Raw genomic sequence first — 25,151 nt, forward strand, 5'->3', positions numbered from 1 at the left:
CGTCAATATTATTTATTAAGCACGTGTAGGTATGTATAAATAAGTTTCCAAGGCAGAATTAAATTGACTCGGGTTTTAGTAGCCTAGAATACAAGTGAATTCTGTAGAACTTGTACGAGGTTTGAATTAGTTACGTTTCAAACTATTTTCTTAATCTTAGAATCATTTTTTAGGAAGTAAAATTTTGAAGTACGACTCAGACTCACTGTGTTTGGTTTTTACTATAAGCATGATCAATAATACGATGAATTTTTTATATCATTTATCATTGAACAGGTTTTATAGGTAGATTACACTCTTGTAGCGATAATACAGGTCAGATGCAAAGATTAAATACGATACCGATCGATGAAAAAAAGGTATTTATTCGAGCTATTGAATTTGATCGTGAGTTGAATTTTTTGAGAAAAGAATGAATCAACGATTTTTACGATATTTCATTATTTATCTTGGATAAAAATTAGATTATTGTCGATGTTTGCCGCGGGGTCATTTTGACCCCGGTGGTGCAGCGTGAGGGTTAATCGATGCGTAGTACTGATTGGCTCGCCACGATTAGTAGACGCAACGATTGATTGCCTGCTTTATAAGTTATGCTATCAGCGTGGTTCGAGCCTACTTACAGCTGCACGTTGTACGTGTAATGCACACCGCGGCGACGTTTAATTAATGCGTATCGGCCACTTACTCGATGCACGCACGTTCAACACGTAATTAATAACAATCTGCTTGAGTTAGCAGCGGCTTGTGTGAGTAATCGAAGCTTTATAGTATTCGCTAGACCGACTCGTGCCAAAGGGAAAAACTACTTTCACAGAAAGTAATTCATTGATGTAAAGTTATTTTTTGAGAAACTTGTGACGTGTAGTTTTTATGTAATCGATTATTTAAAATTTGATTTTTAACACGCAGTATAAGGATAAGGATTCTTGTGTAAAACGTATATTTTTAATACAGTTTAACCACAACTGCTGAAGATAAAAATACAAATAACTATAATTTATATTAATCAATTCTCGTTGATTAACTGAAAATTGTAAAAAAAATTTAATCTCACGTGTAGAGGTTTTTTTTTTAATATTTAAATGACGTTGAAAATTCGAACATATCTCAAAATAGCACTAAAATCCAATTGTTTACATCTATTTGTTATGACTGGTAACAACTCCAGCCGTGATAATCAATTAATTAAACCCAAAGAATGATTTATGTAATTTTCAAGAAATAAAGAGTAGAATCATCTCAATTTTTTCCATAATAGTAGAAAAATTTATGTGCTGGAAAATAATTTTTTTCAACTATTAATTGAGGGAGGCAAACGATTGTTCAACACAATGAGATGATCTTGACAAAACTGACGTCGGGTTGACGAATTTCATGAATTCCGAATTCTCAAGAGATTCGGTATTTCATCCTTTCAGGACTTCCGCATTTTGCTGATCGAGATTTTACTCCTTCTAATTGTTTTCTTTGAATTTCCAATTTCTGAACTTTGATTTTTCGGATAAAAGAGCGTTCGATTAAAAATCAACTTTCGAGAAAAGATCAGTTATTCTACCGGGTGACTTATCGAAAATCCCAATATTTCGGTACACCGATCGTAATATAGTTATTTTAAAATTCATATCTAAAAAATATCGGCTTTTCCATAAGTCGTCTTGGTTCAAATTCTTTCGGAATTTCGTCCCCCACCCCTGTGCTGTATACGGGATTGCAATACATCCTTAAAGAGGCATAACGAGATATAGAAACTCTCTTTCTTATACCGAGTAGGTACGTCAGTTCTCGTTAGTTCGGGTTGAAAATTTTTCGTTGAGTAACCGTCGCCCGAAGCATTGATTATTAATAAAGATTATCGATCGTCTATTAGTTACAGTTATAAGTATGCAGCATCAGCAGCATCAACAGCATCTCAAAGGGAGTACCGCCAAAGTACACACGTGTAGCACGCGGTGCATATATGCTCAAGGTATCGAGGTATGCGCATATAGATAATATCTACACATGCCCATATCCGAATACACGGGACATACACGAGCATAATAGAAGCGTATCTGCCTATATGCATATACGTACCCGGGAGAGACGCGACGTGAGTGCAAATGGCGTCGATTGGTCATAAGAGATGAAAAGCGGCGAGAAGAGGAGAGAAGAAGATACCGGTTAGCGCCTTGCGCAAGTTCTGTATCAGGTGTGTACGGTAAATTAAAAAAATCGGTGTCACGTCGGCCGAGCCGGTCGCGTGCGCCATGGGACTTGCGGTGCGACGCCCTCCAGGCCCCATTTTCACCCAGCATCTGCATCTCTCGCCTAAATGATCCGCGAATTTAAAATCATCGCTGATCGCCAGAGTCCCTCGACTATTCGAAGAAAGAATCCAACTTTCGGACGTATAACGGCTCTGCAAAGTTTATAGTTTAAACTTGATCAGCATATATATATATATGTATATATACGTTTAACGGGGGCTAATGGGGTTGCCGTATTTGACATTTTTACACCTATGCTTCCGAACGATAATTTGATTACTAAATAGTTATTAGAAAAATTTATGCCATATTACGTTTCGTCGTTACGTTACGATCCCCAGGTTTCACACTTTTTTTTACTTAAATACTGAGTGGTGACGTGGTTCACGAGAGTGGCATGCGTTTGAAACTTGTTTCAACTCTCGTCACGCTTTTAAGACACTTTCAATCATTTTTATTAATCAATTAAACGTAGGAAATACTTACCCTCGCGTAAATTTATTGAGAATGACATTTTTCGAATGTTTCTCTCCCGGTGAAGACAACTAGACTAAAAAAAATTCACATCGAGTAACCTGCTTCTTTACTTATATGTATACGAATGTTTCTGCGTTTTTATAATCGCCTCACGAAGAGGCACTTAAATAAATTCGCGTTCAGTTCTATATACAATTAAACACCAAAAAGCGATGGTCTGCAGCACTTTCTAATTGTTTCTGTTGACAAATAATGGCTAAAGTTTATAGGAAATAGTTTGAATAGTAATAAATGCTTTACAATTCTTGTTACTTTTTGCGGTTCGGTTCGAAATTACGCAATTCAACTAATACTCTCAGATTCATGCTACGTACTTTCGTGCTGCGAAAAAATGACTAATTTTAATCTTCCGTTAGTTTCTCAAAATTGGAATGTTTATTGATACATTTGGTAAGTGAGGTTCTAATCAAAACTAAACTGAAAGAAAAATTTTACTATTTTAACTTACGATCTAAACATCCGATGTCTAGTTTTTAACTAATTTACCTGAAAAGAGGTGAGTTTGTTAGTAAAGTTTGGTTGAAAAGAGTCTTAAAAGAATGTTTATCTATTTTCGTTTGATACGTCATTAACAGTAAACACCCTGCAGTGAGTATAACCCGAGTATATAAAAATGTCCAAAAGATAAGTTTTTCCTGAAACACGAGTGTACGAAAAATTTTTTCTCACTCATACTCCCGCATCCGTTTTATTTTTACCCCGAGACTGCGTCTCCGCTGCTGATTACACTTGAAAAGTCTGGCGCAAAGAGGGCAGGTGCAATAAAACCGCGTTATCGTCAACGCATAGAGATTTCGCAGAGAGTATGAAATGCGATGCTCGCGAGAGAATGGCCGCATAATACAGGGTGCACCCTTCTTCTTCCTGGCTTCAAGATGTCTGCCTGCCGCATGCACACACCCAGAACTCTGCTGTGTGGCTCTCGATATCCAAGGATAGCTGATTGTGAGTAGGACTCTAGGCAGAACGAGGAAGCACATAGCTGCGTACACCGGGCTCTGACCAACGTACCAAGAATACTAAAGACTGGGTTACTAGTCGCCTCTTACACGCGGCGTTCTATTCAGTCCGGTATGTCGTATAATACACGAGGCTGGAGCCTAGCAGCCAAAGGTTCCAATGGAAATGAAAATTTTGTCAAATATTTTGAATCATTAATATGAATACTCTTTACGGCATGGGCATTGAAAAGTCCACTTTTTGTGGCAGTTTTCGTTCCGTAAAGTGACGCTTTATACGGTAGCGAACAAAGTTGCGGGAATAAAGTCTTTATTCCGCAGTTTTGATGCACAGTTCGAAGTGCGCATCCCAAACTGCCGAATAAAGTAGCTTCGTCGAAGAGATCGCGACATAACCTCACTCTTCGTTTTGCTTTTCAATACCCATACCGTAAAAAATATTGTACGTGGCATACCCGTAAACCGTTTTTTGGCTCGGATAATTTCAGTACTCGCTTCCGGCTCGCCTTCGGCTCGTCCTGAAATCTTTATGCTTGCCAAAAAAACAGGCGGTTTACGGGCATGCCACGTAAATAGCTATGTTTCTAGTTCCAAAAGATTGTGAGTTCCAGAGACTGCAAGAATTAAACGATGTTGTTACGGGGACCGTATTCGGACTCCCCTTCCACTTCGTTCGTTACACGTACGCCATCGCGTATGATCATCATTGCCTGCAGAATGCATACTCGCCGCCAATTGAAATTGACATTTTGCTGTTTAACGATCGGATTCGTATTCGATCCGCGAAACTCTCACCTTACCGATTGACGGTGGACACGTTTGAGTGTTGCTGGACTGAGAAATCCGACCCCGGATTTGGATTGATGGGATGATCAGGGAGGGGGGATACTTGTAAGGTGCTGCAGGTCGATCTTATCCCCTGGATTCTAGGCGAGTGAAGCTAGACCTTGAGTGTGGGATAGTCCAGGTCGTTGCTCAGGTTAAATCAAGACGCGAATACTTTCGATGGTGAATTTCACAAGCCTGAAGCGATCAACGACGACTACAACTAGGTTTTGGCGATTCCTAAGAGATCGGTGTCACCTTGGACGGTGAAATTTGAATTCGACGGAGGAACTTTATCGATTAACTTTCGAAAAGCACCCACATACGCCAATACACACACACACGCACACACACAAGATCAGACGAGGCGGCTGTGCACATATGTACACACGTGTTTGCAGCGGGAACTCTTGGGATCAACGCTGCGGATGTGTATCAATATTACATGCAGATGTCTCGTGTGGTATAATCACGTGAATGACTGCTGCTGTTTCGTTTATCTACACTCGTATACATATACATAATATAACGTTGTATAGTATATATGATTACGCAAGTCTTATCGAAAAATATCAAAACTAAAGAAAAAGTATAATCAACTTCGGCGTCGTTTCTCTGCTGCAACTGGAGATTGATCGATCCTCGAAATCTACTCGACGATTCATCATCTGTCAAACGGTTCAAGTTCTCTTTCAATTCGCGTGCACCTTGGTCGAATTCCGTTACAGGTAACGCGAGTCGTTATTAATCTTTCCAATTTGGTATTGAATCACTCAACTTGATGCACGTTGTATAGGCATACTCAAATAGATATTCGTTATGTAAGATGTTAATAAAAAATTAAAACTGCTTGTATTTCGCAAGTTTTTAGTTCCTTTCGATGATTCGAATTGGGAGGGATTTCAAAATAAGATAAAAGAAAAAAAAAATAAACAGAAATATCGCCGTTGATTACGTAAGGTCTTTATTCCCTCTGCGGTTTAGGCATGCATTTAAACGCTTGTGAAATATCATCAGTCAGTATTCCCTTAAACACCAAATGGAATACATTATGCAGTTGAATTGTCATATTGATGTTGTGAAAAATTTGGAAGCTCGTCATCTGAAACTTACTACGATATCCGATCCCTAATACGTCAATAATGGTGGACTTTGAATAGAAACGATACCATTTGCGTGACCCTTGTACAATTCCGAAGACACTCTATTAGAGGAATAGATCTATTCAACCGTGTGAAAAATAACGTCTGAAACGCATTCCAAAATGTTGTAGAAATTGATGGAATTGGTCAGGAATATAAATTTGAAAAAGAATCGGTTTCATTTCAATTTCACATCCCTATTTTGAAGAGACTCATAAAATTTAAAAATGAAAATTATTCCGCGAGACACGAGAGTCAGAAAGTAGAAAACCGTTGCGGCACGTTTCTCCTCGTTGGCTAGTGTCCTGTGACGTCACCGACCTCGAGTCTGCGCAGTTGCTCCAAGTTACGCGAGTTTCTTTCGTGTCTTTCGATTTTCTTTCTCTTCTTCTTTTATAAATTATATCAGATTCGAATCTATAAATAGAAATTTCTTTAATATCGCAACAGTGTAAACAAATTTTTTTTTTTTTTTCATCACATCGATGGTAGTTTTTTCGTTCTGCCAACCCGTTAGTGAAGTGAATCTTGTGCGAATAGAAGCGGACTTTGGATTCCAACGCGTCGGATGTACCTAGTATACTACTGGGTACCTCTACTTACACTTTGAAATGGCGAGTCCAGTGTCCAGGCGCCAATGCGCGTCTACACTTGGCGCAATTTGTAATATAGGTAGGTGCAGTGTCTCCCTACATGTCAAGTTGCACACATATCCGCATATATCGGACGCATGCTTAATGGATGTAGGTATATTAATTCGCAAGTGAAAGGGTTGTTGACGTACGGCTGCTGGCTGCTGGCTGCTGCCACGGCTCTTCGCGATATTCCCGCGACACACGAATTACTCCTCCTTGTGCATAAGGTGGACGACCGTTGTAAACGTTTTAAAGAGTTTTGCCCTTGGCCCTCAAATTGCGTCAAATTGATTATATTATTATTTTATATTACGCCTGTTATATACCTACTTATTACTGCTGGCCTCGAGTAGCCTTGCATACGTAAGTATCGAGCGTGTGTAGAAATAATGACGAAGTTACAGAAGATCGATCATCTCTCTGTCAATTCACGACGAAAATGTGAAAGCTGATAGATAATCTGGATAATAATCGTGATAAGGATGTAGTTATTATTTTTATATATATATATATATATATATATATATATATATATACCAATTTATTTTAGTTTCACAGAATAATATCGTTTCACTTTGCAAAGATCGTTATGGTAATTGTCATTATTTTTTTTTTTTATCTTTAATTACAAATTCATTTTAAATGAGTGATAAAAACGTCTTAATGTCTGAGACTCGTTATTCCGTCTGACGATACTATGTCATTTGTACACAATTACAAATTATACAGGTGTGTGAATATCAAAAAATGAACGCATATATACATATTTTCCTTTTTCGCAACGTTTACTGTGCATAGCGTATATATACGTTCGAAAACATGTATATGTACATAAATATTGCGTTTCGACGATATAAGTAAGCGTATAATTTTGAAGTCATTCTTTTTTTCCCAGCGTCATACATGTATATATATATATATATATATATATATATATATATATATATGTCGATATACTATAGGTGTAATATTACACATACACATGACAGATTACATCTTTGCCAATCAGACTTTCATCACCTTCCGAATGTTATTGACTGCCGACAAATAATGTCATCCGTCCCACCTTTCTCTCTCTCTCTCTCTCTCTCTCTCTCTCTCTCTCTGACTTTATATTACCACTCCGTCAGTGCGGACAGATTATTATACTATATACTTGCAAAAAGTGGCAGCTGCAATTGGGTGATTCGTACATTGAAATCAGAATCATCTTTCGTATGTTTGCTTGCAAACTTGAAGACAATGTCTACATTAAAAAAAAAATGCTTACATTTTCAATAAACTCATGTATATATGTTTGATTTAAAATTACAGGTCCTCTGCTTCTACAAACAAGAAAAAAAACATCCAGTAAGAGTAAAACTATTTTACTATCTTTGCTCAGCCTGTCTTTTTAATCCTCGGATACTAAATTTCTGGTCATTTCCAGTACAATTATCAAATTCCTAACAATTATTCAATATGTACTAAGTTCTTCAAATAATTCACTCCGTGTAATTATAAAAACGTGACTGACTACGCTCCGATTTTATTATCGCATAATAGTCGCATTCTAAGCCACGGAAAGTGACATCATATAGAAAATAGATTCTCATATAAAAACCATTTGATTATCTGTCTCATTTGTAATTATTAGAATGTATCAAAAAAGTATTGAAATGTGTGAAAACAGAATCGTTTTTACATTTACCGATCCGAATTTTACGCAAGAAAACTGATTGCATGATCTTAATTAATCGTTTTATTGTTTCGAATTTCTTACCACGAATTTATCTTTATTCCCATTTTTTTAATGTTTAAACTGCAACAAATATTTCGATCCAATTTGTAATGCACAATTCCATCTCTATGTACGTTCCTATTCGATTCTTTTCCACAAATTTAATTAAAATCATCTGAAATGAAGTCGAATACGTTGTGGACAGTTCAATATCTATCCATTCGATTAAAATCTTATTTTTTAAATTTCGTTTAAGCCTGGACGAAATAATCCAAAGTCTATTGCGGTTTGGAATATGTATAATTCTTCAAGCACGTCGATTCACACTATATAGGATATTTATAATTATCCCTTCCTGTAAAAACTGTAACAATAATACTTGTCAATGCATTGTAACCGTTATCCACTGATTGGTATGGAAAGCAGCAATGTTCTTAGTACGATATTGAGAATATCAAACAATTCTAAATGAGATAAGAATCCTTGCGGAGAGAGCATTTGTACCAAATTGAATTTGCAAGTGGGTGATCTGGTTGACCTTGACGTGCCAGTCTCAGAAGAAGTTTCCACTTGGATGCGTTTCCAGCTCATAAAATATCGCGAGTGAAATTTTTTTTGTCTTTTTGCCATTTGAATAACTCGAAAATTGTCGAACCGATCGATTTTAAAGTTGAGCGAGCTTCAAACTATCGAGTAGAACCGCGTCGTTTGAGACCAAAATTATCGAGATATTATTATTTGTATATTTTAATTAATTTCGTTTTGGAATAAGTCGAAAACTGCTGAACCCATTAGATCTAAAATCTAATCAGTTTCAAGTGAAGAGAATCCTCCTCGAAAACTATCAAAATTTCTTTCATCGTCGAGATATAGTCGAGCAAAAAATTTATCACTCGCATCCAGAGATTCAATCAAAAATTGTTGAAGGTTGAACTCAAATTTTTTGTTTTATGAGTAATCATAATAACTCTTTCCTCCTTCTTTTTTCTCAAATAAAAAAAGTAGGCACCTATAATTCGGTTGCTAAAAATAGCCCGTGATAAAAATTATCAAAACTAAAATTCTATCAAATTTCACACAATATATGCAGGGTGTCCAGTATTCATGGAAATTTAGGAATCAGGGAATTCTCAGGGAATTCAATATCCCCTGGAAAAAACCTGAAAATCTCAGAGAATTTCATGTCGTATCTGAAATATATTAATTTTCATCTTAGGTTCATAAAAATTTAGCCATTTGTTGAGTAAAAAAAATTTTTTTCTTTCAACTTTCAGGCAATGGTCATGAACCAAGTCCTGACTTCTTAAAAATTGTACTTGCTAGCAAATTCTTACAAATTCGCCTGACAATGAGCTGTGCTCTAGTCAAATATACAATATTCTTATTCGTATTACTATTACATTTTTCATTTATACTTTACATGATAACAAACTACAGGATAAATAATGATTCCAATGATCTTCTGAATTACCTTTTCACAAATAACTAGACACCCTGATACATCTGTCTTTTATCACGAATTATTTTTTACTTTTGAGTTATTGTTGCATGGGGATCATTTGTTTTTTCTTCTCTTTTATCCGATTTTCATAAATTATTTGCTTCTAAAATCCTACGACGCGCGACGTCAATTTGCAAGCGCGCATCGCAGATTATTCCGATCATAAGCATCTGTCAACCGAAGCGTGAAAATTTGAAGGTTCGCGATAAGGGCGCAGAAGGTGTGAAGCGACGTTAAGTATGCGGCGTGCCGTTCGCCACGTAGGTTAGTCCTTGTTTTCATCTTCATCTTCATCTTCATCTCCTCCTCCTCCTCCTCCTCCTCCTCCTCCTCCTCCTCCTCTTCGTCTTCGTATTATCGAAAAGTTCGAATGTATGTCGACGTTTCGAAGCCGTCGCGTCGCGTCGTTGCACAGGCCTGGCTATATAGTGCTTATATTATCCACTGGTGTATACCTATATAGTTGCATGGGCCCTGTCTAGACGGCGGGGTGACGTCACGCGACAAGGCCGTCTGCCGCCTCCCGGCTCTCCTTTCTCTCCCCCTCTCCCTCCCTCTCTCCCACCCTCCCATCTCTCTCCCTCTTCTCACTCTCGTCGTCGTCGTCCCCCGACTTCCTCTCCGTGTAACCCAGGAACCCGGGACGAGATCAAGTGATTCTTGGTTCTTCTAACCTGTCCCGAACCCCGAACTCCGAACCCCGTCCCATAATCCTATTCCTACTGTTATCCCGGCGTGGGTGAGGACCTCGGACATCACGTTCAAACGTTGAAACTGCGCCTGAAACCCCCGACCTATAAGATATCCCCTTTCCATTTTCCCCTGGCATCCCCTTCCCACCTTCTGCCTCTCTCTATCCCTGTATTGTTGGAGATTTTTTTCTTCACTCGTCACGCCCGATTCTCCACCTTTGACGCGAATCTTTTCGTAACTGCGCACGAACACGTGGCGTGGGGCAGACACACATTCCGCGACGAATCTATGGATGCGATTGCATTTAATCTTGAGCAATTTTTCCAATTTTCACGTTAAGACTGTGGCTCAAAATTTCAATACAATTATCATACGCGATGAGACTTGAAAATGAATAAAAAATATGATGAAATATTATAGTTCATTGCGTTTTAATTCTAAAAGACACCAGGATAATGACATTTTTTTATATATATATATTTTTTTTTTTCACAATCGATGTAACAAATGACGCGAAAAAATTTCAAAAACTTTAGAATATATATATTTTTTATTATCGATCATTTTTGAAATTGAGAAAAAAATTGCAAATCATTTTTATCGATCGTTTCACAGAGATCAGTCGGATAATGCAAAAAAAAAATATTCGATAAAATCCCACCAAATTAAAATGTCAAACTTTCGAATTTCAAAAATAAGCCAGATTCAAAACTCGGTGATTTATCACGGAACGCCTCGTTGAAATACGTACCTACATATATATATATATATATATATATATATACCCAATACGCTTATATATATATTTTCCACGTCATTTTTACCTTATTTTTATTTTCTCTTGTTTTTTCTCATTCCTTCTCCCCGTCCTCGGATCGGTTCGGTTCGGTTTGGTTCGGTTAATTCTTCTTTTATTAGGGCGAACGACGCGACGCATGCAGACTCGGTCATCTTTCTCTTGACACTGCAATGGGATTCTTTCGTTGATCGTGGTGCACATGTATACTTATGTACCGTTCGCGTCTAGACTGAACATATGTATCTCAAATTCCCCCGCAATGTCTCTCGATCTATAGTCGAATTAACGCGAGGCTCGGTGTACTTTTTTTTTTTTTTTTTTTTTTTTCTCGTTTTCTCCCTTATCTTAGCTGTGGAGGAGGATGATGCATTGTTTATATGCTTCTCGTCTCATATACGTATATACATATATACAGGTTATATATATATAACGTTATCCTCGATGGATTTAATTAACAATTATAATACAACTGATTATATTGCCCCCCCCCCCCTCTCCCTGCTTGTATAAGTATCTTCAAATTATAATAATTCGAACGCGAGTTTATTATGTAACATATATTATATAAATAATATATCTAAACAATGAGAGAGAGAGAGAGAGAAATGCATTAAATTATGTGTTTATTATTGTGATAAATATTTCTCATTTTTCCTCTTCTTCTCTTCTTACGAATAAAACAGGATAAAGAAATTTTATGCAATCGTTATATTTGGAAACTCTAAATATGGAGATTATTTGTTTAAGAAAACGACAATTCGTTATCGTTTATTACTAATCATTTACTTGTGAGATCTTCTTTTCTCTTGCAAAATTAGAGTATAATTTATCAAGTATATACTGTATATCTATGTATATGAAGAGAGTAACGTTTACTATACGTATGTAAGTACATACATGCCACATGTTAGTAGATGCAAGGAGATAGAAAGAGAGAGATAGAGAGAGAGAGAGGGAGACGGATTAAAGAGGGAATAAGATGAAAATTTGCATACCGAGTTACGACGCAAAAGCTTATTTATTCCAATTCCCGAATATAAAGTCGCTGATCGGTCTCGCCGCGTTATCAATAATTCAAAAGTTCGTCGTACATTTAAAATAACATTTACTCGTGCGAGTAATCTGTATATTATATACCTATATACAGAGGTGTATATTATACCAACCGCGTATGTACGTTTCTATCAATGTATAATACAGGAGCAAAGAACCTTCGCGTGTTTTATTCTCGCATGACCAAAAATTAAATTAATATTCACGCGATATCACTGATAATATCGAATTATATATGTATTATATATATATATATATACTATATGGATTAAGAAATGAAAGTTACAGTAACGAGGATATTGCAAAAGAAAAAACGTGAATTTATATTTATAGTTGAATGTCGAAAGGGATAAACTGAAAAAAAGAATTTGGTTGAAATGAAATTACTGTGATAAATAAACGTGCAAACAATTTGAGTTAGAGAAAAAGAAACAAATATTCTAGATTTTATATCTTCTGTGGTGAATATATAGTACATATGAAAAGCACTTTTTGGAATTAAATCTATAGCAATTGTGGCAAGATTCAAGATTTATAAAAACAATATTAAGTTACAATATGCTCACGTGGTTCTACTACAATTGATGCAGATTCGTCTCGGAAAAAAAAGGGCAAAAACGTTCATATATTCATCCTAGGACATATATGAAATTTATATTAAATTTTTTTCCGTGTAGTTTTTTCAAGGCTTGATGAAAGATTCAAATATTGGTAAATGTAGAACAGAAACGTATTTCGTCATATCCGCAAACGCGGAGCGTAGATCGTACGATCAGAAGCTAGTTCGGATTCTCTGCGATAAAAAAAGTAGGAATAAAATTGATTATTGATTATATTCTCCGATCTTATCTATTCAACTGTATATCAAAGTATATATATATATCCATACGAGAGAGACGAAAAGACGGAGAGCGATTGCAGCAACCGCCGGATGAAATCGGAGATCGAAAGATCTCTGAGAAACGAGGCGAAAGCCATCTGTATTCGAAACGATCGTTGCCGCACATCCTGATACGAGATATATACGGCGCTCTGGAAAAAGTTGGCAAAAACTTTTTTTTGTTGGGAAGATGCGGAAACTAGACTAACAACGTCGAATCGCCGTTGAGGTTAATTGTAAGTTTTAAACAATTTTCGATATGGAAGTTATATTACAGAGAAAAATGAATTGAAGAATGTAAACGAAGATGGTTTTACGTAAATTTTATATTTGGTTATGTAATTGTTTAATGTTGTAATTGAAAGTTCACTTATTCACAATACGGTACAAATAAAATTGTCGCTAAATTTTCGTGGATAATGCTATTTTATATAATTTTAATAGATCTGTATCGATAAAACGAAATGAAACTACGAAACACGTGAAAAACAGATATTAGAAAAGATTAAAAATTTACTTCATTGATCGGAACAAATTTTTGACCCGTTTAGGATGTATTTAATTCCGGATGAAACAATTAAATAATAAAGTGATTTAACAAAATATTCAGAATTTATGAAAAACCGTTAATCCAATCATTCCGGGGCTTACAAATCCAGAACGGTATATTATGATTTTTCTAACCTGAGCAGGATAAATGACGTGACATAAATTTTGAATAATGCATGTATAAAAAAATATATGTATTATGCGAAGCCGAAGCGCAGTTCAATCTTGATTTTATATTACTCTTCTGTTTCTCTCTCTTTTTTTCTACTCTCCTGCCGATCAGAATTCCGCATAACGTTCGAAATACGGGGAAAAATAATAAAAAAAAAATAAAAACAAAATGTTATACATTATTGATACATACGAGCACATGTATTTTCTAGTTGCGAGAACTATCGCGCAATGCAAAAACGTGTCTTGTATAAATTTACGGCAGAATAACGTGATCGACATTCAAATATAGTCGTATGATAATCCGCATTCGTTGCTCTGCGAATTTTATTTATATACCTAATGAATCGCCAAATTTCAAACAAACGGAAAGTAAGTGCATAGATGAATTTAGAGGAGGATGAGGCGATGCACCAAAGAGATACGATTCATACATTTATTTAGACGGAACTCGAGTTACGTGAAATTGCATTGCGTTATTATAAGATAGCATATTTTCATCGATGGGAATCGTTAATTGGGCTAAATTAAAGGTCAAGACTTAGCGACGCGTAGACATACCGAAGAGACTTGATCAAATATCGTTCTAAGTGATAAACAAATTGATTAGATCCTTCGGTTGCAGTTTGCTCACTTTCAAATCAGACGTGTTGACGTAGACGACAAGTTATGGTGAGTATAGTTGTTTGTTTCTTTCGCAGGCAATGCGATCGTGTTTTTATAAATGCAATATTGCGTCGTAGACGAATTTTCGTTGCGGTTAATTTTTCAACACGCCTTTCATTAACGATACGATGATTCACGGACGTAGGGAGGAATAATATTAACGAAAAGTATCTCAATAATTGTAAGATTATTAATTATCGGCATTGCAAAAATAGGATCGCAGATTTTTTTTATCATATTGCATTGCAACTTGACCGAATTTTGCGACATTTTCTACGCTTTGAAAAACGAAGGTTTAAAAAGCGCCTCAGAAGCTGATCTATACGGATCGTTTGATCTGAATAAAAAACTCACTGTGGAAAGTAAAAAAAAAAAGAGAACATGGATTCAAACTTTTTCAAAACTACAAACTAATTCCGTAAAGTTTACTCAAATAACGGAATCCTGATGAGGTAATCAATTTATAATAAATTAACATTAAGAAACTAGATAATCATTTTACTAGTTGAAATAGCAGGTATAATAAATGATTAATAATCAATCATCCTTCAATATACAATCTCGTGGATATGCCTTATTCTCTGTACACGGTCTGTCGGAGAAAAAAACGTTTTTTTTTTGCTACGTTTCGAACGGATGGTTCTCGTCAACACAAAGAGGTTCCCCAACTTGCAAAATTTCGTATGTCAAGGCTAAGTGATTCCGAAACTTTTTTGTAGTTTTGTCATTCAAGTTACAGGGAAATATAAAAAAAAAATTCCGAGGTATTTTCATAACCTCGTAATTGTTTAATAATTTTCAAATGTGCGGAAAGTTTTTGAAAGCTGAAAGAATAAACTATCAAAACATATACGAGAATTGCATATAAAAATTTTTACTAAGTTTATAATTTTAATTTATTATTTTCAATACAGAATTTCAAGAATTGTTTACGGGTCAATATTTTATTGTAATTTTTTTTTTTTTTCCTTCTTTTTTATGCGAACAAAATAAAAGCTTCTAAGACTGTTCTTCTAGTCTGGGTTTCTTGAACTTCTGGTCTAAGATTTCGATGGTGTTGAAAGACTTGAAAAATGTTGAATAACTACAAAACTATGCGAATTTACCGGTAAATAGATATTTTTGTGTGTTAAATAGAAAAGAGAAAAAAGAGAGTTTCGTCTTTTTCTTGATAATACATAATGATTCGAAAAGTAGCATGATGAAAATTAAAAATAGTATATTGTGTAACAAGGATGGAAACTCGGTCTATTCGCAAGTTTGCAACATGAGTCGAAGGTAAATATCGAAAATACGCGAAGCGAAAAAACCATTATGTCTCCTCGTTGCACGCGTTTCTTTACCCATATAAAAAAAAAGTCGCGTAATGTCAGATTAGTTCGCGAGAGCGCATGCGCGCAGCACGGAAAGGACCAACTTTCGCTCCTAGAAGTTAAAAGTGGTCTTGCCGAACTCCGCGCATGCGCATTCGCAGACTCACTCGACCGTCGTATAGAAACGGGTACTTTGCGTAAAACATACTCGCGTTGCGTGTGTCAAAAAAAAAAAAAAAAAACACTCATCACCGACACACTAACCTCATCAATTGAACACGTAGATTCGACCTGATTAAATTCTGTAGTTGCAGGACTTTCGTCGTGTTTCTTTATCTCGTCTGCAAATTTTCGACCAGTCTGTACCTACCGACGTCCGCGATGCATCCTTAAAAGAAACACAACACGCGGAACAATTGCCGAGACAGCCTGTGTTACATGGGATTGATTAAAGTCGACAATGAGTGCACTCAAGCGGGTTGGCGGGGGGGGGGGGGGGGGGATGCAATGTGGGCCAGACGTTAGTTTAGCGTTCCCTGATATAGCCGCGCAGCCTGTTTACACCGTTCAACATGTGCGTAAAATAATAACAATAACAACAACCACAACAGTAATAGTAATAGCAATAATAATAATCATAATAATAATAATAATAATAACAGTAATAGTAATAATAATGCAACTGCAGCAGCGTGTTACGCACAACGTATATACGTCATGTAACGTGTAGCCATAATAAAACTGTCTGTATTTATTGTTACATACGCAATATTATGTATATATATATATGTATATTTTATGTGTATTATATTATATATTATATATATATATATATATATACATAATGGATAATTTATGTAACAAACACTTACCTTATATACATATATAGCCGCGTGCACGTGCATCGCGCGGTGCGTAAAAGACGAATGTAGGTACTTGTATTATATAATATGGGAAATTCCATGCCAAGTCAGTAAACGTCTGATCGTGAAATTTTTGAACTTGTTAAAAAATATCTTGTGAAAGAAATTTAATTTTTTTAGGTGGATTTTTTTTTTTAAATCATCTGAAAAAAATAAATAAATAACAAGAAAAAAATCGTTCTGTTTTTGGAATAAAATATTTTCACGCAAGATTCGTAGCTGAAGGATCTTTTTATTTTTCATCCATTTTCGACTTGTGTTTTCTATTTTTTCAATCGTTTTTTTCTATTTTCAATCTTGTTCTAAATCTTTTGTTTTTTATAGACTCATAAAAATCAATTTGGAGGTTTATGAGATTTTCTTTAAAATTTCACAGGGTAAAAACTAGTCGTTAAAAATGTTGAAAATTTCTTTGGAGGGTCTTGAAACGTTGTACACTATCATATAAAAAATCTTTGGTGAAATTAGAAAATTTTTTGGTCAACCGGTCACTGAGTTGGCCCGGAACGCCCCTTATATATGTCGTACCGCCGAAGAACGGCGCATGCGTGCGCAATACGTTTAAATTGGCACACAGAAGCACCGCCGTCGCAAATTCTGTTTTCTTATCGGCCGTGCTATGTTTAGCATTTCTCCCTGCAGGCGTGCGCTACGCTTAAATACGTCGCAATTCCTGCACTTCGTGCACTTGCACTTATCTGCACTTGTAAGCGGTGACGACGCCTGTAATTCTCCTCACGAACTTGCGTGTAATTATTTCAATTTTTTTTTTCTTTATGGTTTATTTATTTATTTGTTTATTTATTTATTTTTTTCCACATCTTTTTCATCCAAATATCACAATCATCGTAACTGTTTCTTTATAGCTGGAGATCGAAATTTTCCTTTCCATTCTCGTTAGGAATGTTAAAAAGAAAGAGGTGCGTGCAGAGAGAAACGAAAGACTGACGTTAATGAAAAACACGTTACTGTGCAGTTTCTGAATGACTATCAAGAAGTTGTTAGCTTATTTTTAAATGGAAGTATGATTTGTTTATCATGATTTACCAAATTTTATACAATACTAAACGTGCGATTTCTCCTAAACATGCATTGTTACAGTAAAGTGATTTACTTCATCCTCGCAGAGAGAAAGGAAAATTTAAATTAGAATGGACATTTATTTTAACATTGGAGTATTCTGTATAATTGAGGCAATATTACAGCGACGAAGGAGAAAGAAATATTGATAGAAGAGGAAAAAAGAACCTTAAAATTAGATTGTCACTTAATAAGAATAATACAGTATTTGAAAACTTGATATTTAATATGTATGAATGAAAATGAATAATAAAATTTATGTTCATTCAAACAAATAAATTAAAAATGCTGCTGCTGCTGCTGCTGCTGCCGCATCTCGACGGAAACGGAGGAGAGCGCGTGTATTAGATCTAATATAATGACAGTTGAATGAACTTGATGGTAACTTGTGCATAAACAGTGCGAAAAACTGCAACGTGCTATTGCGACCCGTTTATTACCATGTCTGTGCCGGACGACAGTCGTGTGACACCATCAAAACCCCGTGAATCTATGGGATGTATGTACAGTCGCATGGAAAATTTGTCGAAACAAATGGATGAAACGGAGTTTTAGAAAGTGCAACGAAATGAAAATTATTTTTGTATAGAGTACGAAAAAAATTTTAAACACGGAATTTTAATTGTAAACCCATTATCACTTCTACAGTGTCGAAAAGAAATCACGTTATGTTATTATATCACTCTGATTTTGATAAGAAAAAAGTTCGTTCGATTCGTATATATTCTCTGATTGTGTGACAGATTTGTTTTCAAGTTCTTTAGTAGATAAACACAAAACTGATATGTTACATAATCGTTATAATTTACGTATGATTAAACTTTAATTCAACTAGAAATACATTTTTATAAATACTTGAAATTTTTATTTATCAAACGATTCGCGGAAAATTTAATTACGAATAAAATATGTGCTATTTTTCGTTAGAATTGGACGAGATTTTTTTTTTTTTTTCAACTTATTTTTATATCTTCATTTTCAAGGAATTGCAAAGCAATAAATTCTTTTTCCTTCTAACTGAAATTATTTGAACGTCATTAAATATTCACGAAAAGTTACTATACCTAATATAATAATAATAATAATAATATTATACCTCAAACGATTATAAATCGACCAAGTGTGGTATTAATATTAATTAATTAATAATACTACACACAGTTCTTGACTTATAATAATTGATAGCTGAATTATTATCACTTGATTCTATTCCTTCTGCAATTATCTTGGTCGTAATTTACTAGTTTCGCCACATCCATCAACCTGTCAAAACAACTCGCAAATATATATATGTATATATTAGGGTGGCGCAAAAAAACCGACTATTTTTTTTTTGAGTCTCGTGTGACAAAATGTTAGTTTTTGATGTTTTAAGAGCCCACTCCAAAGGACAGCTCAAAAAAAAATTTTTAAGAGGTCGCTCCAAATTTTTTAAAATGTCAAAAATTGTCAAAAAATTATATTAAAAAAATTATATTTTCAGTATTTTGTTTGATTTTTAATTCATGTCGTAGTGTATTGTTATCGATTCTTTCTTACTAAATTGAAGAAAAAAAAATTTATGAAATTTTAATATGAACATTAAAAGGTCGCTCGAAAAGATCTAAAGAAATGCACCAAAAAATTGAAAGAAAATTATCAGCGACCTTTCAAAATTCAAATTTTGAACTGAAACTTTCGGAAACTTATTTTTTTTTTTGTCTATAAAATTATACCGTAACAAGAAAAATTAAAAAAAAAAAAAAAAATGATTTTTGACGATGTCTGACGTTTTAAAAAATGTGGAGCGACCTCTTAAATTTTTTTTTTTGAATTGTCCTTTGGAGTGGGCTCTTAAAACATCAAAAACTAACATTTTGTCACACGAGACTCAAAAAAAAAAAAAAATAATCGGTTTTTTTGCGCCACCCTAGTATATACCTATATATACGTGTCGCCATTCGAACAAAGACGCAAAACAAAACGTTAAATTTGTGCCAATATCATTTCATTCCATTTTCTACTTTGTCAATTCATCTCTTTATTATATTCTTACGCATGTATGCTACATTCAATTTTACCGACATTTTATCAACCATTTTTACACTATGTCTAAATTACTCTGTTTCAGCGGCCGTGAAGCAGCGATAAAACCGGGTTAGCTGCAGGAATGTCACCGCGACTATCTCCCGTCGTTTATCTCGAACGGTTGGTATACAAGGCATATTTTCTCTAATATTCGTCTCGCATATAACTAATCAATTATTAAATTATCGCAGTGATTTCTCTGGTATCTTATTTCTTTTTTCCGCTGCAATCTCGCTACTTTTCTTTCTGTCTTTTGTTCTTTCCACCATACAAATTTCTAGGATCGAAACATTAAGATCACCCTGTACGTATGTAAAAGTACTTTTGCATGCCTTGTACATACGTGTAGTGTACAGATGTGCATAGAGTTGCCTAGTGCATAGAGAGAGTTTTATTATTACCAATTTAATAAACGCGCCGTTCACAGAGAGGATTTGATTAGACTTAATTATACTCGATAACAAAATAGTTGACAATCAACCGTCAGCCGTCGCCTCTACATCGTACATACATATATCGTATTATGCATGTACTTTCTTTTTCTAACAATAGCGTAATGTTCGTTCAATGATCTAAATATAGGACGAAAATTGAATGGACCATACGTTTCGGTGGAGAATAAAAGAAGATAAAGTGTGCAATTTTTGTTTGTCCGTTCAAGTCAGTTTTTGCGTTCAATATAATCGACATTTTATCCTAATCTCGAGATTAAATTAAATAAATACTCTAAAAATGTGACATTCTACATCGAATCTAAATTTTTAAATATTTTGTAGCTGATTTTTCGAAAGCTTTCTTTCTCCGCGAAGAATAAAAATACTTTGCGATTCAATGCAGTTAGGAAAGCGAGCGGTGGGGGCAAGCGAGTGTCGTCGTGGTGGGGGAAGCTCCGCTGTCAGTTCGTTGCGCGACGCCGAACCAGCATCATCTCCATTTTACGCGTAAATCGTTCTCAAACAACGTCATAAAATCACCGAGCCACCTATTTTTCTCTCTTCGTAATAAACTGGTGAATATTCAACACCTGTTCAACTTTCATATAGCATCATCGTTCAAAATTCGGCTTATTCACAAGCTCTGTCTTCTTCTGTTCTTCTTCTCTTTATCTTGATTTTTTTTCTCTTCCTTTCTTTCCTAACTTATTATCCTTATCTCCTTCTCTTTTGACGTATGCAACGCAGCTGCGTCGTCGTTCCAGTTCGCCATAAATGTGTAGTTATGTATATATATATATATATATATATATATATATATGAGTATATAGAGATCGTTAATACATCGTAGCATATAGGAGTTGGGGTTTGGATTGAAACAAAAGAGAGAAGTTTGAATGGCGACGCAGACGAGAACGGAAAGAGAAATGAGGGTTATAATGACATTAATTTCAGCCCAAGCATCATCCCTACCGCCTGTCTGTACCGCAGCTTGAATGTGGTCGAGAGTCGAGTCGAGTCGAGTCGAGTCGAGTCGAGTTGTTAGTGCAGGTCGGGAGACTTCGTCGTATCTTTTCTCTCTTTCCCTTTTCTCTCTTCTCGCTCGTTCTCTTTCCATTTCATTCCCGTGCTGCGTATATAGTTATATACACATACTAGATATCAGACCTTGTCGTCCTCGTTACCCTCCTCGAGATTCACCCGACACTTTTTCTTCTTCTTCTTCTTCTATTTCTTCTTTCATTTAACTTTTTTTCCATTTGTATTTCACCCTGTCAAATTTCTCCTCTAATACGCGCAGCCACCTCCCGTCTCTCTCTCTCTCCCTCTCTCCTTGGCACTATGCTTCTCGCTTTTTTCCACTTTTCTCTTTTTTCTCCTCTTCTTCTTCCACCCGTTTTTTGTGCCCATCTCCCCAATCCACTTTGAGGTTTCCCAGAGTTGAAAGCCCGGTCCTTCGTTGCCGGGAAAACAGGCTCTGCTGGGGTTACAACGCGTCGTCGTCGAGTCCTCGTCTTTCGGGGATGGGGGATGAGTTATGGAGCAGGCTCCGTCGGTATGTAGGTACGGACGGATCCCGGGGATCGATCGATTTCCCAGACACCGTCGCGTTGAGAAACAGACGCCATCCAGCTTCTCTCACTCTCTCTCTCTCTCTCTCTCTCTCTCTCTCTGCGTGTGTCACGCTGCGTGTACAGCTCGACATGCCTGTAAAATACACACTTGCTCACGGTATGTATTCTAATCTACCGTTCGGTCAATAGAACATTCTGGCGGTGAACCTGTACCGTAACGGGACTCTGGCAAATACGCTTAATGCTCCAGCTATGTATAGCTACATATGTGTAATATATATTTTGGGTAGGTACATACCTTTATACACATGAGCTGATTGATGCAGTAAATCGCTCGCATATCATATGTTCTATGTATGAACGTACCGTATGCGGTCCGCATATATGTTTAATTAATGACACGTGTGACGCGCAATCAGGCCTTATATCTTTTATCTTGATACATATACTTACTCTTCGTCTTACAGTCGCATTACACTTTTGTAGTTGACTGAAATTTAACTATTTTTTCAACTTTCGCGAACGTCAACTACTTTTTTTCTTTCTCTTTATTCTAAGACGATATTTAAATTTTTCTTGCGATTGTTTGTTTCTCTTTTTTTTTTGGTTTCTTCGATCAACTTTACTTTTTTGAAAAGAAATTTAATCGTTCGTATGATTATTTTAATCTTTGTTACTTATATTTATTCAAGAGAAATCTATCGCTTTCATGAGTCGATATGCACCCTCAAACATTAAAGGAATGATCTATACTCGTGTTAACTCGTAGATAACGAAATGATTTTCTTCCTACGTGCATTCAGAAATTATTTACGATTTTTTGAAATTATTCTTGCTGAACAGAAATCGATCATCGTTTGATAAATATTGCTCACCACTGTCGGTAAAATAATAAAAAGAAACAACTTGTTGGAAATTATTATTTTAATCAATCTATTTGAGATGCGTCATTATACAGTAGGTATCAAAATTTGTGTTCCATCAGCATCCGGTTCCTAAACTGTTCCAATATTGTTCTAGAACGAAAAAGAAAGAAATTATTCTACACAGAAATACACGGAGAGAAAACTCGTTGATCTTATAACAAATTTCGACGAAGAAAATTGTGTCCTGGAATGCGTTTGGATTATCGTTAAAATAACGAACGTTCAAAACCTCGATCACATATATCGAGTCCGTTTCGTGGTTGAAACGATTCCCAAGAATTCCCGTCTCGACGTTACTCCCGATGGCGGAAAGTCGCCGAGCTTCTACTGTAGAACATTGACATGAAGCTCACATCGCCGTGTAACTGAATTCGCGAACGTCGCAAGTTCGCGGGTCGCGATGGGTACATTAAGTGCGTGAAAGAAAGTACGTCTTCACATTCGCAGGCATGCTACACGCGTTAAGGCCGATCAATCGGCTGGACCGTCCGGATCAAAAGTTAGGACAAGAGGAGAAACCAAAACCGTTTAACAAATCTCCAGTAATTTTATATATAAATTGAATATTTCGAATAAATCAACATCTCCAAAATGTAATTGTAAGATTCGTTGAATGATTGTAAATAATTTGTGCTGACCCGATCCAGGGAGAAGAAATAAGGCCCATAACATTCTGATCGGTACACCAAAAAAAAAAAAAAAAAGAGAAAGAAACAAGATAAGGAGGAAACACTATGCCAGGTTGTAGTTACTTTCAACTTTCTCGTTACAAAAAACATTTTCTCAAATTTTCGTGTAGATTCATTTCGATCGCCCCATCAATCGGTTCCGTTCCCTCGTCCTAACTTTCGATTCGGACGGTGTGGCTCATTCATCCTTAAAGTTCGCTCGGCGCTGATCGCGACACCTGTAGGCGTGGCTCGTCGGCTCGTCGGAGGTTTGCGGAGGTGAAACGTGTACTAGGATGTTCGACACAGCACGTGTCCTGGCTCCCAAGTCCGAGAGCTTCGACTCGGCTCGTATACACTTACTTACTTGCTTGCTTGCTTGCTTGCTTGCTTGCTTACTTACTTACGCCGCGTCGTGACAGTGAACGAGGAAGGCAGTATAACCACATTATAAACGCCCGACGACGTGCGGCCACGGAATATCTATAAACGTAGTTCACAACAGCAGTAGCAGCGACTCCCTGACGGGAAAATCGCGTTGCGTTTCCCATACGCAGCCTCACCCATCCACCCATCGACCCACCATCCACCTTCTCCACGGTGTTATACACGCTTTATTTTACGCCCCGATCAATACCTAAAACCGGCTTCTTAATACTTTCTACGATACATGTGACTATCTTTACATATATTTATGTAAAACGCAATGTTCTTATCACGTTTGTTCGATCTTAACACCAGAACTACGGCACCGATTTCGATTCTTTTTTTTATGTCTATAGGTACAACGTATGTCCAAATTTTGGACTTTATTTCGATACAATGAAATCAATGCTTTTGGAAATATAACGATATTTTTAAGCCAACTCGCAACTCTTACGGATAGAAGTTGAGTTAGGTTAGGTTAGGTTAGGTTAGATATCACCAATCTTTATTCAATTATTTATAGAATTTTTATTTTATTACATCAAATTTGGATGCGGGCGGAGCGGAAACGGGCTTCTAATACATGCATACATACATAGCTGGTGTATATACATTGTACAGGGTGCCTCGTATCAAATCGAATGGTTCAATGTTTCGGTAAATATTACAGATTACGCAAAATAAATTTGTTGCAGATAAAAGTTTTACGGTTTTGAGATAGGGATGAAAATTTTCTCAACAATTATTATGGTGAGGAGAGGTCAAAGTAACCTTGGAATTAGATTTTTATTTTCAAATTAGATGATAAGACCAGTGAAACTAATAAAAACTTTGATTTCTTGCACTTATCTTGAAAATTTCAAGAGTTGTAACGGGTATGATATTCCAAAGTCTGTAGAAGCTTTATACAAAAAATTGACTCATCTTATCTGTTATAGACGATTTTTTTGTCTTTCGTCATTTTGAAAAATGTATATTAATTATTTGATTGTTCTGTAAAATAGACGGAATCGAAAGACAGAAAAAGTTACGCAAATCTGGGTAATAATTATCGATGCTCTTTGAATTTGTCAAGCTCTCGGGAGCTAAAGTTGAGATTGAAATTTCCGGCAGGAATTTCGCGCGAAAGAAATTCAAAACGGCCCGATTTACCTGTAAGAAAAAGTCGAAAGACGATGAGAATAAAATTGTTGCGGTGTTGAAAAGTCACGCAGGACGCCTCATGATTTATTCGCAATAATAATGTGAGTCAAGGTTTTGCTCGTTTCCGCGCCACCCGCGCTTTGATTAAACATCAATTTGCCCACCCGCACCTGTTGTGCAAACGCTTGTATACCTGCAACATGGCTTTATGCATTATT

This window comes from Diprion similis, chromosome 4 (genome assembly GCF_021155765.1).
Source record: "Diprion similis isolate iyDipSimi1 chromosome 4, iyDipSimi1.1, whole genome shotgun sequence".
Taxonomy (NCBI): domain Eukaryota; kingdom Metazoa; phylum Arthropoda; class Insecta; order Hymenoptera; family Diprionidae; genus Diprion; species Diprion similis.